Raw genomic sequence first — 17,198 nt, 5'->3', positions numbered from 1 at the left:
TCTTCAATTCGGAGCATATCTTGAAAATCTAACTAGTTAACACCTCGTCTTAAAATATAAAAAATCTTTGTATAAACTGTTCTTATAAAATATTTTTGGAAGTCAATTTTTTGAAATCTGTGGTGCGATTCTTTCCACTTAAGAAAATTTCAAAAGGTAATTCAATTACAAAAAGGCTTCATTGTGCAACGGATCTGACAAAGTTGTTACATTATTGTAAAAATGAGCACATAAAGTAATATCTAAAATGAGTTTATGAGTTTTGTGTTTGTTATTTTATTTATGTACTATATTTAATTATAGTACATTATGGTCCATATGACTTTCTTACTTGTTCATAATGATACTAAATGCGAATTAATTAAAATTTTTAAATCAAAAACAAAATGAAATCGAGTGTGAGTCATTACAACTTCTGTAATGAAAAGTCAAATTTAATAGTGAACTCGAACTCGTATAGAAAATAATAATTCGATACTTGTGACAATTAAATCTTGGAGACGTATTATTAATTACATATAGAAAATGGTTTGTTCGTCAGTTTTTCTCTAAGTTCTGCCGTAAAAAGTATATAGATCTCCGTAAAAAGTTGTGGCAAAGTGAATTGGTTCGGAATTGGCTCTCCTATCATAGAGTATATAAGTATTTGATTATCAAATAAACAAAGAATATTGCAAGTTTGCTCGACATTTTTATTTTAGCTGTCAGCATTTACTTTTCAATTAAGACTCCATACAAATGGACCACGAGTCAGTTTCGAGCGTTCATGTACTTGAGTGCATTTAGGAAGCCCGGTCGCGAAAAATTAAGCGAATTTTTCTAACCGTTCGGCAAATTGTAAAAGGATTTTTCTTAAAACAATAAAAGTAGAAAGCCTTTCATATTTTTTCATCTCTACAGATATGTTCACATGCCCAATAGGACCCGAAAACTTGCTTTTGAATGTTGTCAATTTTAAAATCAGGATCATTAATACAGTCACCACGACCAAAGTCTTTTGCGGTTTTCAAAACTGTATTAACTTCGGTTTTCAAAGTAAGATCTGTTATGTAAATACTTGTTTATTTACTATAGGACCAGTTTCGCTAATTTCTATGCTTTAAAACACTTTGAATCCGTTATGTTAGTTTCAAATATATTGCAATACCTCTAACATCCGCCACAATCATCTCAGCTCTCCTAGCAAGTTCCAAAATTTTTAACGTACATTTATTAAGCGTGAATAAAGTTTATATTGGATAATTTTTGCATTATTTGACAATTTCCAACATCAGCACATTTAAAAACAATAATAAATAACTGTCTTTGTAAAAAATGCTTCCTCCGAAATAACAAAAATATCATAAATATTTGAAAATCGAAGAAATTTAATCTTACGGAAATGAGTAATAAAAGGTATAACAAAATATTGTTATTCCCAGACGTACCAATTTTATTTATTGAAAACCCTTGCATATTATAATAATTTGAATTTTCTAACAAAATGTGTTTTACTAGTTTATAATAAAAATATTGCTTTGTAGTACAATAACTAAAATAAAAACTCTTGTTAAACACAAAAATTTGATCTTCCTAATAACATGTGTTTTACAAGGGCGTAATAAAACAACACTTTGTTTAATAATACAATTATGTTAGACCACAAAGGAAAAACAATCTACCATCAGGTAGCTAGCCACGTGTCATTTTAACATGGGAACTCCGTCAATTGAAAAAAACATTTGTCGCAGGTAAACCACGAAATGACCTACAAGATTATTTGTTAAATAAAAAAATTCAAATTTTAAACATGGGATATTTGGGTAATTAGAGCATTAAAAATGCAGGTAACTTTTGTACATGTTTTATATTTTGGGTTAAAAAATACAACTATCTTACTTGTCCCTGAATGTAAGATTTAATTTTAACTATAGTGAACAAGTTTTAAACCATGGATATAAAGTACCTACACTATATATCACATAAAATAATATGTTAAGCGTTATAAAATACTTTTTATTATAAAAAAACTAAAAAATATTCTATACTAATCATGTATTATTTCTTACACTAAACGCTTAACTTTGGTTTTTGATTCTCATTTCCACGCGTTATAAAAACCCAACTCAACATAAGAAGCCTTTTGGAATATAATTGCATTTGCAATAATCGCCTAACTCGAGATGAGTTTAAACAACCAACAATTATTATTTTACACAAATCGCTTATCTCGAGTTAATATTTAAAAACACTCAAAATTAATTTTGCAACAAAAGCTTAACTCGAGATAAGCGGTTATAAAAATTCATACATGAAAAAAAAAATGTCACTAATTTTGATTTGCAACAATAGCCTATCTCGAAATAAGTGGTTTGTGAAAAACATAAAAGAGATGTTTTCTGCTCTTAACTCGATTTAGGCGATTAGTGCAAGTGCACATAGCCACCATTTCGAGTTAGGTCATGTGTGAATTGGACAATAACTCCGGCTACAACAGTCGTAGAACCACCAAATTTTGTGAGCATATGAAACTCAAAACGGAGAATTCGCTGGTAAACATATCTCATTTTTGTCTTAACTCGAGTTAGGCGGTTTGTGTTTGAGGCCACTGATATATTTGAATGCCTATCAAATTAAAAGGTTTCCGCCGACAAAATAAAAAGGTTATTTGAAAAGTAAATATTATTTTCAAGTGGTTGATCCACTTGAAATCAGTACATTCATACATACATTAGTATGTCCTTTTCCTCCATGTCATTTCAATTTAATTTTCTATATTTATAAAAAAAAAACAAAAATATTAATTGAAACTTAAGCAAAGATAGCAAAAGAATTTATTTAATGCCATGGTTACAGAAAATATTTCGATAAAATTATATAGAAATTAAAAATTTCAATTGGTTTTTGCTTCAGTACTTAGTCTATAATAATTTTTATTAGTATAAAATATTTTCTCAATAATCTCATTCGATTGAATTGAAAAAAAAAATGTGAAATAAGCAGAAAAGAAAATTATTTAATTTGAATTCATTATTGACTTTCAAAAAGGATTTTGTATTCAAGAAAAGAAATAATCACAATTAAAGGATATAGAAAAGGATGTCTGGTTTACTAAATATACCCCTAAAATTTTATATAGGAGGTGTAGATAGAATGGAGTTTCTATATTATTTTCAGCATGCTGTGGCATATGTAAAGTGAGCATTGCATCCCGTTTGCAACCTCGAAGCATTTTTGTTGTTAGAAATAATAGAAATGTAGCCGTTTCCATACCAATATTCAGGGATTTCCCTATTAAAAGTACAGATCGTAATAAATTATTGAAATCCCTCATACCCGTTTTGTTAAATTGTAGACAATCACGTAAAAATCGGGTCACATACAAAATTTTTTATTCGATCAGTGAAAATTACAAAACGGATAAGACTTTAGTTAATATATCTTTAAATATTTGGAAGAGGGAAGTCTTTAGAGAACATATCGTATCGCATCATACATATCCATCATACATCTACATATCGTATATTTTAACTCAAAACGTTCTCGAATATTTACGTTAATTGGGTAATGAATATTCCTCGATTTCTAAATTTTTTAAATTTGCTTATGAAATAAGAGTACAATAATTGTAATGTAATTTTGAAAACGTTCCTCTTGTCAACGCTTAACGTTGTTGAGAATAATGTTGAAATTTTCAAAAAATATTAATGAAAAATACAAAAAATACTGTGTCTATTTGAATGAATAATTTGAAATTCTGGAACAACTCACAAAATTTGGACTTATACTGACTCTTGTTAACTCAAATTTTATTAAATAAAATTTCAATGAAGCCCATCACTATGTCAATGAAAATTATTTGAAAACTTTAAGAATGGCAACATTATGAGCTCCAGAGACGCAGTAATAAATCTTGCCTAATTAATTTAATAACATTTTACTACTTGTAATTGTGAAAAAAATTTAAATTTTTCTCTGATACATTATGTACTTTTCACAGTACCTTGAAATTGTAATTAAGGTAAACTTCAGGTTAATTTTTTATTCAAATGCATTAAGCATAACCATTTATGTACCTATAATAATATTATTTTGAAAATATTTGAGAATGTCTAAGGAATCGATGAAATTAAAGGCAGAGATATACAAAAATTTAGATTGCTATATATAGAAAAGTACTTGAGATATAGTTGTGTTATTCTTTTAAGGATATTCTTAATTGATTGGATTGCATGTCAAAAGATATTTATAATGATTAAAGTGCAATCATATTTTGTACCGTAATGTTGTGATGAGTTTTCTTTTACTTTCATTTTTGTTTTTTTTTTCTTTTTGGTTTTTCTATCAATTTAAATGAAATTCTATTAATTTACGAATGAGAAATCTTTTTGAAAGGATGAAATTTTGTTTCGGGACTAAATTTATTTATGATTAAGTGCTCTTTAGGATTATTCTTTGAAATAGGTGATTTTATTAAAAACATTTTTGGATTTTCTTATAATTTTTGTTTTTTTTGTTTTTATAATTTCAATTTGTTTTTCAATATAGATTAAGATCAATTAAAGAGTTTTTAAATTATTTGGATTACTTGAAAATTTTTTGGTTATTCAATTATAATAAAAAGCAGGATATGAAATATTTATTTAAGATAAGTACTTATAAACAGTGGCTATATTTAAAATTCTATGTTTGATAAATTAGTACGATTATCGTTAATGCTTTTTCTAATTTTTGATAGTCTATAACTTTCCACAAGTTTGCTATTTAGCGTACTTGAAAGGCCTTAGCTGTTTTGTGCTTGTTTAGTTGTTTCTCCTGTCTTCAAATCTTGTAATAGAATAGACTGGTTACAAACACCATATGATCGAGAAGTTTAATAAACAGCAGTTTCATTCTCATACTTTCTCTACAAATTTGGAAAAGTTTTAAAAGAGAACTGATAAATTGAGTTTTGAAATTGAAAAAGAAAACCTAGTGTTTAATAAATTACACCCTCAATACGATACTTTTGTACAACGTAGCATGGCACTAAGCTACAATAACACAATTTTATTCCTTTATTTATTATTAAGAGTATCTATTACCTTCATGTGCGCCAGTAGTAAGTAATATTAATACTATACCGTAATCGTCATAACTCTATTTCACTGGCCATACGATTAAACTCCTTAAGTCTACTTAAGAAAATTTTAATTAAAATATGATTATTTACAATAAATTTTAAATTGAATTTTTATTAGCACAAAGACCTTTTCTTAGGGGTATTCCCTTTTGACTATGGCAATAATAATTGTATTTAGCCTGAAAACTTTAATAATAAAAAAAACCAAAATTATATTTGTTTTCTTATTCTTAAAATTTACAAATCTTGAGCAAGAACTTTAAATTTCAAAAATCATAAAATTTCCTTTTTACCTAATCAGAGTTAAAAAAAAAAAAAGCAAAAAAAAAAAATAAAAAATTGAAGTGGAAACCACAAAGTCGCTTTAGTGGAAAAAATTTTACATTTAGTCTAATTTTTACTTATCGCCTTGCATGCAAAAAGGGTTGTATTATTGTTATGCCAAAGTTATTATGACGAGATTTCAGGGGAAAGGCACTTCGTTATTAGTTGGGTACGTATATGAGACATTTTTTTTGTTAATATGCATATTAGTAGCATATTTGAGAGTATGTTATTTTTTTATAGTGTAAATTAGTACATAGCTCTTTAGAAAATTAGATTCATTGCTGTCAAATTAAGAATTTGACATTTGGCAGGTGACAGTTGACAATAGAAAATTGACAATTGACAGTTGGCAGTTGAATGTTGACATTAGACAGTTGACAGTTAACAGATTAAAGTTGACAGTTGACTTTTGGCTTTTAACTTTTGGCTTTTGACTTTCGACTTTCGACTTTTGACTTTTGACTTTTGACTTTTGACTTTTGACTTTTGACTTTTGACTTTTGACTTTTGACTTTTGACTTTTGACTTGTGGCTTTTGACTTGAAATTTTGTATTTTTGAGGAATGTCAGTTATGTCAGTTGAGTTAAGTCTTTCGAAAATATTGATTTAATGTGATTCGTTATGTATTTATACTGTTTATTTTAGACTATTTCCTCTCTTTTATACAACATTTTCCCAACGTTGAAAAACAAAAAAATTAAAGCATGTTTTGTCTTCTAATTTTCTCGACAAAAAATAAAGGAACAAAAATCGTGAAATTTATTCATTTCTATTCTCTTATTTAAGGTTTTTTTAGATAAAATTTGAATTGAACAAAAAAATTGAAATCAAAACCAAAGAACAACAAAAAAATTACAATATGCACAATAATTTGAAGAAACGACAAAAATGAAAAAAAAAAAATTGGAACGCAAGTACAGATGACTTCTCCGCTCGTGAATATTCTAAATCAATTTTGTTTTTTTTTATGTTTTTCTCTTTATTTTTTTGCAGTTTTAAATGAATTCCGTGATATATTTTTTTTATTTTTAAAGAATAGAGAGAACAAACAACAAAAAAATTCTCCCTCAACTTTTTTAAGAATTTATCAATAATAATTTTTTAATAGCTCTCTTGTTTAGCTGCTATTCTAATATTGTGTACACTTTTCATCTGTCCTAACAACAACAACAATGATTGCCCTCCATGTTGTTTGTTATTTTCTTTAAAAAGTTCATAATTCTTAAAGGTCGCGATTTTTTTGAATGTTTTCTTCTTTTTTTATTTCAATAATCTTAATAACATTTTTTTTTTAGTTCCGTTTATGTCTTGTTCCTACAATAGCATGTGCATAGTTAAAATCTAAATGTTTTACTTTTACTATATAAGTATGTAGATACATCTACATTTCCACTACAATAAGTTCTGGTTGTTAGGTGGTTTTTTGGTCGTGTGATTCTTAAATTTATTGATAATGATAGCTATAATAATAATGATGATGATAATAATAGTAAATTCAAAAATCTTTAAGCCTGTTCACATAATTTTTTGCTTAATATTGATTAGTGTTGTTGTATTTTAAATATAATTCGGTGAGATAAAAAGGGAAGAAGAAGAAATCAGAAAAAAAAAGTTTTCATATTGATTTGCAACCGCACGGTTTTAACCTTGTTTTCTTCCTAAAAATGATTTTATTAAATTAAATTAATATTTTTTTTAGTATTATATTTTAATTTGGTATCGAGAAATTCGTTTTAAGCTTAAATTCGCGTATGGCTTTTAAAATATAATATAAAAAAGTCTAATAAGGGTAGTTTTCGACCAATATTTGCCCAACATTTAGTTGTACTTTAAATTGAGAATTTTCCAACGCTGATTACAAGATAAAAATTGGAAAACGTGTCATTCTAAATTTTAATTTTGAATCAAAAAAATTTAATCTTCAACTGATCTTAAACTAAATTTAAAAAAATAAAGGTTTGAACTATTTTATAATAAAACATACTACTTATTACCCGTTATTACCCACATTTTCAATCAACATTTTTTGAATATTAATTCTAATTACGATATTAGAAGAATCAAAAGCTGTTTTGAAGTTTTGATCTTAAAAACTACATTTTGAAGCAAACATCCATATATTTAAAATATGTAATAGGATATGCAGTTATAGGCACTATATATGCTTCATACTCCTTGGGTTCCATGAAACCAGAAATTTTTTGAATTCAACAAGTAAAAGCAAACACCTAAATAAATATTTTATTAATTGCATAATTTTACAATTTTTTATTCTATTTCCACATAATGTGATTTAATGAACCCTCATGAAACGCAAGAACAAATTTTTAAACTACATTGTTTATTATATAATTTCAACTGAAGATCGTTTTAATTTTTAACTCTTAAGGGTCCTTTTTTTTATGCTTGGCTTATCGCGTTCCATAAGTGCATATTTAGTTAAATACATGATGCTGAACAGAAGATCAAAAAAAAAAAAAATGGAAAAAATTCGTACAATTTTACAAAGTTAACTTCAATATTAAAACAAAACAAAAAAACAAGAAACTAAAATAAGATTATGAAGAATATTGGAAAAAACAAAAATTGGGAATACAAAAGAAAAACTAAAATGTACTTAAAAAATTAAGTGTTATATTCGGTTTTAATGACATTCTAATATGGTCAAGATCACATTAAACCTTTAGCAAATACTCATGAATTGCAATGATTATTGGATGCGCACTCCATAAAATTCGTTAGGTTTATGTGAGCACATGTATAAGGAAGTAGTGTCCATAATCGTATAAAAGGGAGCTGAAACGGAAAAATTTGATTCCTAAAAAATTTACTATACACTATTGGGCTTTTATATTCCCTTAGAGCAATAATCAATTGAAATTATCGAAATACACGGAATACTGAAAAATGCACCTAAGATGGATTTCTATATTTATTAGGTCATAATAATAATCATAAACTCTTTGCAATTTCGAAAGCATAATTCAGAAAATATACCTTACAGTAACCTAGACACTGATCTCATTTTATTCGCTTATTTTTAATTTTCGATTTCAATTGATCTTCCTCCTAACATCTAACTAAAAGTGATCTCATTCCGTTCTATATATATGTGTACAATAAGTATAAGACAAATATAAAACAAAAGCAAAGGGAAAAAAAAAATGCATCTTTCCCGCACAGCCAGGGGCCTAGTTAAGGGATTCATTTAAGGTAGGACAGATTTGTTATTTTTTTTTTTTGTTTCTTGTTGCATATTTTTTTGTAAATGAATTTTATTTTCTGTCTTATTCCTTGAATTTTTTTTTCTCTTTTTAAATGTACTGGCATGAAGAGTATTTTCTCGTATTATTGGTTATCAATGGCGCGACTATTATGTTGCTTTTATGATATTGTTTTCTCTGCTCTCATAGAATGTAAGGAATATTTTGCTTAATATTCCTTTGGTCATATTGATAAAAAATAAAATTATTTTCTTGTTTTACTCTTCTTTTATAAATTTTTTCTTGTTTTTGTAATGCCACTGATGTTTTTTTGTGCTTCTGCGACGATTATAATAATAATGAAAAAAAAACAAAAAAACAAAAAAATGATGATGATGTTGAAGATAATATGAAGTGCATGGCATACCAGCAGGCAGGTGTGTTTCTCACGCGCAAAATGTCCAAAGACGGACAAAAGGTATAAAATGCAATTTTCTCTTATATACTCAGTTGATTTTATTGTTTTTGTTTGTTGTTATTTCATTTTCATTATTCGTTGGTTTACTTAATCTTCAAGCACAGAGTGTTGCGCTGTTGTTATAGATGTTTTTTTTTTTTTGGTTTTTAATTTTATTTTTTAAAAAATCTTTCTTTAGGCCAAAATATTGCAATATTTATTTTTTTTTAACTATTATTATTTTCCTGTTCTGTTGCACTCTTGAAAACTTATATACAGGCTAACAATATTAATGAAAGACTGTGGAGAAAAAAAAAGACAAAACAAAGATTCAAATCGATTCAATTTTTTCCTTCCTCTTCTCTGCTATTTTGTGTTTACGGTCAGAACTCAGAAGTTTTGTTTTTTATTGTTGTTTTTTTTTATATTATCGTTGTTCTTACATAAATGTTGCTTCAAGTCAAGGATTATCATTTAGTATTAATAGGACAGGTAAAAAGGATAAAAGATACTTTTAAGATAATAATAATAATAGGTATAAACACTATATGAAGACGGGGTGAGAGAAGCACACAACAACAAAAAAAATGCAACATAAACTGGTGAATTGAAAAGAAAAATCCTTGTACTTAGATTGGATCGAAATATTTAGACTGAAATTCAGAAATACAAAAAAATAAAATCTATATATTTCTTTTTAATGAATCCGGCAGTTGCATAGTTTAAAAACTAAACTTGTCTGTCCGAAGAGATAAAAGCTACGAGAAAAATATTTTTAAAAAAGCAAAAAAAAAAAACTTAATCTTATTTTTCTTAAATGTTGGTTTCCTTTTTTAATTCTTCTGTGTTTTTTCCTCTGAAATTTTTTAATTTTACTTCTCTGCTCAAAGGATAAGAAGCTATTTCACTTTTAATAAAAAAACAAAACTTGATATCCGCGATTTCAAAAATTTTTACTTGAAAATTTTTGCGACTAAATACCTACCTTCCAAGTTCTAACAAAAACAAAATATATATGTATGTATGTATATAAATGAAATGATTAAGAAATAGACTTGCTTTATATATTATGCGCTCTTGGATATGCAAATATCTGCAAACTTTCGCATACAAACGTATACAAAGAGTAGAAATGAAAGAAGAAAGCGACAGCCGCGCGTTTTTTAAGAAAAGGAGAAAATTTTTTCCATTTTTATTTTTGTTTTTAAGCTTTTTATCTGATTTATACCGTGTGAAATAAATTTTAATTTCAAGTCCAAGGTGTTTTTCTTTAGACAACTGAAATGATTTCTCCTCTACAATACATATAAATATGTTTTAATCACGAACTATTAAAATTTTAATTATAAAGAAATCGGAAAAGAAAAATTGTGAATTTTTAAGTGAAAACTGTTGTTTAGACGATTCTAAAATCTTGAAACTATAATCCTTTGTTAGTACAGGTATATAGTGTTAATTGTATGACTTAATCTTAATTGATATTGCATAAGTGCATTTGATAATCCGCATGCTATAATATTTTGGCAATAGTTTGAATTATATTTGTGATTTAGGAATAGTATGAGAAATAATTTAAAATCTATTTTCTATACCTATGTAGTAGGATGGTAAAAACCGGCTGTTTTCGAAGAATTTAAAAAGAAATTGGAATATTAATAGAGAATAATTGATTTTAATTTGAAAATGATTATTGCAATAGAGAATTATCATTCAAATCAATTATAAAAAATCAATCAATTATTTGTACCTAAATTTATTTTAAAAAGCACATATTGTCTAGATGGTTCTGACGAGAATTTCAACATTTATTAACAAATTACTTGCTTTTTTTACCAGCCACCGCGTAATATAGCCTCAAAAAGCATCTACCTGAACCAATTAATCTTGCTGATGAATCTCAAAAGACGCGTCAAACACTCCCTCCACGGATTCTCCTCGCAAAATCCCCTGCCATCGCATTTCAATGTACCCCACTGTTACCATAAACCCGGCACCCGGGATACAAGGAAATGAGGTGGCAGATATGAGATACCCCGCACATATCACAAGGTACCCTTAGTGCTTCTCTGCATCGACTCATAAAAACTGACCCAACTAAGTAAGATCCGAGAACTTTAATCGCTGCATACTATCCACAAAGGTAGCCAATCTACTCATCAGTCTATTTGCAGCCGATTCCGCCACCCTGAAGACCGGCAAAATCTCTACCTGGAAAACCCCCAAAGTCATCATAGGCAGCCTAAGCGACAATTCCATACTCATCTCATCGGATTATCCACACCAGGATAATTCATAAAGATGGACATGAATCATCCGTATAGATAGACAATCCATCGTACTTGCCTAGTTTTCCAATACCCCATTCCGCCCTCTATAAATTCACATTATACAAATACGGAATTTTTTATTCATAAAGCAGTAAGACTTCATTATGGTGACTTGTATCCCACACATAAATCGATAATAGATTAATAGAATAGAAAAACCAATAGTTATAGTTTAACAGGTTTTATACTTTATATCGCTACATCTGTAGAAGACCTAGTTTTAAGTGCACATACTTATTCTGGAAAACTCTACGACTGTAATACTTTCTTTTTCTGATTTTATGTATTAAACTGAATGTAACTTACTCATTCAGTGAATAACAATATATCTTATAATATCACTTATTCCTCAATAAACTTAACAAATAATATTTTCCACAAATTCGCCTTATTTGTTTCAATGAGCCTAATTAGCAGCAGAATAGGTGGCTGAAGAATTGATGCTTGATCTCACTCTCACTAATATTTGCTAAAATTTATTATTTTAACACTTCTTAAATTTTTACCACTCCTATTACGTACCTTATGTATCATAAATCTTAATTGAAAATTAATTTAATCTATTTATATTAAAATTTAACTACAATGTTAGCATTGCGGAAATTTACATAACATTTCCTATCAACTTTATGCTTCTTACACCATTTTTCAATTATTATTTATTTAAAACTTCCTTTTAGGGCCGTCCATATTCGTAACACTTATATTAGCACCTTAAAACTATTACAAAAAGATCACTTTTTACAAAAAATCGAATTAATAAAATTAAAGAATAAAAATACAATGAATTATTTTTCAGATTATGTATATGGAGTGGAATAGGAGATAATTGCCTCCAAATGTCATTAAAAAAACACAAGAATTTATGAAGTCTACATAATATACTTTTGTAATATACGTTTTAAAGGATAGATTTTTAGTTGAAATTGAAAATGTCATTAATCACTTTCGTTATTGCATAATTTATACTTGCAATTTCAACTTGTATAATTGCAAATTATAGATGAATTTACACACTTATATACTCGTACCTACATACAAGTAAATACATATATGAGTGCATTTATTATAATAATTGTAGGGAAAAAAAAAAAGAATTTTTGTCTGACATTTGAATTGTTAACAAAAAAAAGGAAGCAAGAAATCAAGAAATTAATAGCACCGAAAATAACAATAAAAAAAAAAAACAAAGTGTTCAGTGTTCTCAACTGGAATCCGATAGCAATTTATATAATTCAATTCGCGGTCATTAATTTTCTTATATACTTCGTTGTTTTCTTTATCCAACAATATTCCACTACCATTTAGATGCCTAGCAAAATGTTATTCTGTGTTCCTTCATCATTTCATTTTGTAATTTTCACATTCTTCCTAATTTTCAATTGGTTTTTTTTCGTTTTTACTTATTCTTCAAATTATTTTATTTTCTTTCCTTAGAATTTCAATTGAAACCAACAAATTTCAAATTTTATACACAATGATTTTGCCCTATTCATTTGTTTTTTTTTTTTTGCTTGCCTCGTTTACCCAATGTGGTAATAACGATCCATTATAAATCTTGTTGACACGATGTCTATTTAAAGCCTTTCTTTAGTCATACTTTAAGTCAATCAAATGATTCTTTATCTGATGTAATCTTATTTTGCGAGAAATTTTCATTACCATAACGATTGGATATTTACACCTGAATGTATTAAAGGTGTTTTGTGTTTTTGTTTTTTTTCAGTTTTCTATACATATAATATTATAAAGAATTAAAGTGGAAATTTGAAATTCATTATGAAAACAATTTGATGTGTACAGTACATATCCGAACACAAGTTGGATTGTATAGTGTAGTTCGTTTCCACCGAAAACTCGACATATCAAATTTAGTGTCATCCCATAGTCAGTGTCCCAATGCACGCAATGCGGTCGGTAAAAATTTCTGATATGATCAGACTATAGCCGACTGATTTTGAATAATAGTTGTAAGTGTAGCAAAAGTTTTGCGAAAAATTGTGAAAATTCATTAAAATTTTTAAAATACTAGAAAATATGTCGATTTTCTCTGAAGAACTCCGATTTCAAATTGAAAATTTGCCTAACTTCAACAAATTCTCAGACAAATAGGACCCTAATAAAAGTTCAGGGTTCAGTGCCATATTCATTCTTTTAACAATTAAAGTTGAAATATAAGATTGGAAAAAAATCTACGCTAGACTCTTAAAGGACAAAAGTGTAAAAGTGTACCTGTCGTACTGATGCAATCGCAATACCATCCTAATTGTATTCAATGCGATTGATAGAAAGAGAAGCGATTCTTAAATTCATCAGCAGGAAGACTGTGAGAAATCTTTGCGAACTAATATAATAAGAATGTTTGTTTAAGAAAAAGAATTTTACCAATGCCTTGTAGATTACCGACCTAAATCAGTATATCGTAGTTTTGTTACAAGTTTCAGATTCACCTTTAAATTAGAATATTGGTTCTCTTAATTAGATGTGTGATTTTTTATTTATGAAGTCCTATTTAAATCTAGATTCATCATATTACAACTCCTTTGTTTTTATATTAAAGCCTTAGTCTGCAAATAACCACAATAAGCGCTTAACAGGAGTAATTCGCAAACAAAAAAATATTTGTTTGAGCCAACAGAGTGTCGTATTTTCTGTGTAATTTAAAATTATGAAAATTTTTTAAGCTATTTAGATGAGTTGTTCCTGCAATATATTCTGAAGCTAGATATCTAGAAAGAACTACATTCAGTTGTGGCCCTAGTACGAAACTGGTTAACAACAGGATGATATTGTTAGGAAATATGCTTAATGTAAAATATTTTTTCCACGAGTTCGCTAAACGCTTATTCTTTGCAACCAAATAAAATAAGAAAATAATAAAATGAAAATGATAAAAAGGTGAAAAAAATTAGTGGAAATAAAGTCTGACAATGAAATGTGATTTGTGTGATGAATTTTTAAAATAAATGAGCCCAAAGTTCCAATCTGCAATTTAATTTTCTTATTTTTCTCATATTTTGCTTTTTTGTTTTTAAATTAACTTTGGAAATGCATTTCTTAAAGATTAATGTTGAAGCATTCTTTAAGGTCATCCAATTTTCCTTATTTAACAATGATAATCAGTTTGAAGATTACAAGAATTTTTTGCAAGTAAATAAATGTTAAATAATTAATTTAAGGAAGACTAAAGCATTTCATATAAGAAATAGAAGACCGAGGATACCCGCACCGCGGGTAACATCCAAGTACTATAATGGTTTCGGCAGCCAAAAATTGAAGCACAAAAGATAGTCGATCTCCTCTTACTCTACTAACCGTTGCGCTTAGATCTGCTGGAAACAATTCTGCGGGTATTCCATCGGGGTCTTCACCTCCACTTTTCTTTATTTTGGCTGTTGCTTCCATAATTTCTCTTTTTATCGGGGGGCCTTGGTTGATTGTTAGAGATGGTGCCACCAATGGTTCTTCATTCACTTGTAGCGCTTGGTTGATGGGGGTGGGAAAGTCCTCGAAATGCTCTTTCCATCTTTACTGATGTTAATAATTGACCATTTCTATCTTATATTGGGTGATTGGTTCTTACTTTTTGATTGGCTAGAGTACGGGTCTTGTTATATAGGAACCGCATATTATTTTGTTCGGCTCCTGATTGTGATTCTCATGCTATGGTATTATAGCATCCCCCCTTATCTCTTCAGACACATTTCTTGACTCCCTTAGCAACTTCTCTTTATTGTGCTTTTAGTTCATTGGTTTGCTGTGTTAGTAGTTTTGCTCTTAGTTCCCTTCTCTGCAATATGTTAGACCAAGTTTCGTCTGAAATCCACATTTTTTTTGTGTTTTCACTTGTACTCAATGTTTCATCTGCTATTTGTCTATAGCTATACATTTCTTGTATATTAACGTACTTATGTCTGTACTCTCGCTTACTCGTTGTATTTTCGATACGAATTCTTGCTTCGCATTCTCTACACTCAATTTGTAAGTCCGGAGTTTGCGTTTTCTTCTTTGTACTTGTATGTTTCTTATTGAACTTGGTCTTAGTCTTATGTCACCAGTGAGAAGACCGTGATCACTGTCAATATCTGTGACGCTCCAGGCTCTAACATCTGGTAGAGATCTTTTCCACTTGCTGCCGCCACACATGGTCTATTTGGTTCCTGACTCTTCCAACCGGTGTCTTCCGTGTGTATTTGTGAATGTTGCTGCGGGAAAGAGAGTCCCGCTGATGGCTATGTTGTATTCCAGACACAAATTTACCAGTCGCTCTCCATTATTGTTAACAGTGCCCATACCATGTGGACCAACCACAATTCTCGGGCCGGAATCTTGTCGGGCGCGAACTTTAACATTAAGGTCCCCCATTAATATTACAATATCAATCTTAGGGGCGCTATTGATTGCCGCGGTGAATTGATAGTGGAATGTATCCTCGATCTCATCGTCTGCAGTTTCAGTGGGGCGTAACATTGAATCATTGATATTTTCCTCAACAACGTAAAAAGAATAATTTCCTGAAAGAATATCTTGATAATTATTATATTTTATTCTCAATAGATTTTGAGTCTCAGTTGCCTCAAAGAATGTACTCCAAGAGCATTTTTAATTCTCAATTGTGCAGTTAAGCAACTTTTGAATATAATTTTTGTTCACAATTAAAACCTTAAATTGATAAACATTTTAGTTTCAAATTTTCCCGATCTTTAGTATCTTCTCTATTACTTTAATTAATTTCCTCTAGGAAAAGGATCAATTCAAATTTGTTGGAATTGTCATTCATTCTAAAAAAAACTCATTAAATTGTTCGTATTAAAATCGATGCATCTTTAATATTTAATGCTTCTTCATTTAGAAAATTTTTCTTGTTCTTCTTTTAATTTTATGCTCAAAACAACTCAAAGATTTTTATTTTTTCAACGGAATCATCATTTCACTTGAAATGTGTCAAAATATTTTACAGATTTTTTTTTCGCCTTTTTAACGCTTAAATCCTTTGTGTAATAATTCTTCTGATTGTTGATGCGCTCTTTTCTTACATCGTATATTTCCATCATAGTCAATATTAAGCTAAGAGCGATAATTTACACACATATACATATCTAGTGATAAATATCATCTCATCTCCAAATGTATCGCTGTTATTGTTGCACATTACGTACACACTTATATTATGTATGAAATAAAAATATGTTTTTGCTGGTATTTTACGGGTATTAAAAACCGTGATAAAAACTTATTTCGGTTTTTGTAGGCTTCATACAATTCACTTGTTCGATTTCTTCAATTTATTATTTTTTTTTTTTTAAATTTATACCAACAGACTATTGAATAATATAGATGATAGTTGCGAAAAATTTTAAATGCTTACACTTTAAGTACATAGATTACTATTTTTGGTGTTGTGTACTATGCGTTAAGATCGCTCTCTTTATGATTATAAAATGTAGTTATGCACTATTTTTGCTGTTATTATTTTTTGTGTGTATAAGTTTTAGGAGACATCAGAGAATAAAAAATTCCGCTGACTTAAACATATTAAAAAAGAAAACAAAAAACTTGTGAATTCTTTTATAGCACCTTTTATGTACATATACGATTTGTTGACATTTTTCTTATTTTCATGTCAATTATAAACATGACGGGTATTTGATTTTTATGGTACGAATCTATAATTTTCAATAAATTTGTCCGTCCATAATACACTTTCAGGAAATCGGCGAATTTAATACAATAATGCCGAAATCGGCTAATATGTGGCCGAAATCGGCGAATATGTGGCCGA

This window comes from Condylostylus longicornis, unplaced genomic scaffold, assembly GCF_029603195.1.
Source record: "Condylostylus longicornis isolate FDR11 unplaced genomic scaffold, ASM2960319v2 ptg000097l, whole genome shotgun sequence".
Classification (NCBI taxonomy): Eukaryota; Metazoa; Arthropoda; class Insecta; order Diptera; family Dolichopodidae; genus Condylostylus; species Condylostylus longicornis.
The sequence above is the reverse complement of the archived record's forward strand: the minus strand, read 5'-3'. Positions refer to the sequence as shown.